This window comes from Microtus ochrogaster, chromosome 1, assembly GCF_000317375.1.
Source record: "Microtus ochrogaster isolate Prairie Vole_2 chromosome 1, MicOch1.0, whole genome shotgun sequence".
Lineage (NCBI taxonomy): Eukaryota > Metazoa > Chordata > Mammalia > Rodentia > Cricetidae > Microtus > Microtus ochrogaster.
In genome coordinates this window covers 12,007,186-12,009,140 of record NC_022009.1, presented here as the reverse complement: position 1 = coordinate 12,009,140, position 1,955 = coordinate 12,007,186, and positions in this window count along the sequence as shown.

Genomic DNA, 1,955 nt, shown 5'->3' with positions numbered 1-1,955 from the left:
CACAGCACACGGGAGCAGACCTCCTCACTGACACAGCACATGGGAGCACACGGGAGCAGACCTCCCACCTCCTCACTGACACAGCACACGGGAGCAGACCTCCTCACCGAATGGAAGAATAGAGAGGGACAGAGGGAATGAGATGGCTCAGCAGGTACGGCACTTCTTACCACCAAGCCTTAACACTTTGGGCCAAGCCTGGGCTCCTGAGTTCAATCCCCAGCACCCAGTTGGAGAAAAGAAAGAATTGACCCATAAAAATTGTTCTCTGTGGGGCTGGAGAGATGGCTCAGAGGTGAAGAGCATTGGCTGCTCTCCCAGAGGTCCTGAATTCTATTCCCGGTAACCACATGGTGGCCCACAACCACCTAGAATGAGATCTGATGCCCTCTTTAGTGGTGCAGGCATACATGCAGACAGAGTACTATATACATGATAAATAAATCTTTTAAAATATTGTCCTCTGGCCTTCACGTATTTATTGTTACATGTGCATATTCACATACACCCAAAATAAATAAATAAATGTGATTTCAAAAAATATCTTTAAAGTGTAGAGAGCAGCCTAGTTGTAGAGCCAGATGGGTGTGGGTGAAATGTAAAAGTGCAGGATTCTAACTTGCATTAATAGCAGCAAAGCTTTCAGTTCCTCCAGTGCCAACCTTGTTTAAATATCCATCATGAGTCTTACGTAAGAGTCAGTGAGGTAGCTCAGTGAGAAAAGACACCTCCTGCGGAAACAGATGGCCTGAGTTCAACTCCTGGGACCCATGTGATGGAAGAAGGAAACCAGTTTTCAGAAGTTGTCTTCTGACATCTGCATGCACACCTTGGCAAGCAGAAAAAGAGAGAGACAGAGACAGAGAGTGAAAGAGAGACAGAGACAAAGAGACAGAGAGAAACAGGGACAGAGGTAGAGAAATAAATAAAATGGAATTAAAATAATAATAATTATAATTATAAAAGCCTTACATAGTGTGTTAGGAGTATTTCCTAAGCAAGCTCTCTGACGATGCAAAAATTCCCAATCAAACCAAATCAAAACAAGCCAAATTAAGAAACATCCAGGTTTAATGGGAGATCTGCGCTCTCGGGTTGGCCCGAGGGGGGAACCGGGAAGCGGCAGGAACGCGACCCCCGGGAGGAAGAAAGGGAGACCACGTGTTCTTCTTTTGGGGGGGGGGGGTCACTTAAGTACCCTGTGGAGTGGTCCTGACCCCACCCCCAGGGAGGGGTCAGGACTGGCCTTCTGGGATTTGAAGTCCAGACCAGGCCTGGGGGGCTGGGACCTACGCTCCCAACCTAACATTCCAGACTCTTTGGCTATAGGGGTGACAGAAAATTGGAAAGTTAATTATGACAAACACTCAGGCTGTCTTTGGAAAAAGGGCATAGACTCAAATCCGGCTCCTTCCTGCGGGCACGGGGCTGTGTGGGGAAGGGGAGAGCCAGGTGTCCACGTTTAGGGAGAGGTGTGGCTGCTGAAAAAGCATCCCATGCACAATCCTCACATTGCACCCATCACAGCTTTTTCTTGCAGTGCAGAGGCAAACTCTTTCCATTCTAATCTAAGAAATGGTAGCGGACCAGGCCTGGAGGATTCCTCGAGGCTCGCCTTGTCCTGGTGAAGTCTTCCAAAGGAGGTGCAGAGATACCCGAAGCTGGAGTGTGGTTTCTTCAAGATGTCCATTTAGGTTCAAGTGTTCAAAGCAGCCAGGCCACAAAAGGAGTGTCTCAGTTGGGTTTCCGCTCAAGACAGGCACAAGTAAGTGTTGACAGTTACCAAATATACTGCATCCCAAGTGGCTTAGCTCATTTGAAGGAAAAGTAAGCATTAAAAGGTGCCTACAATAATAAAGACATCAGGGGCTGGAGAGATGGCTCAGTGGTTAAGAGCATTGCCTGCTCTTCCAAAGGTCCTGAGTTCAATTCCCAGCAACCACATGGTGGCTCAC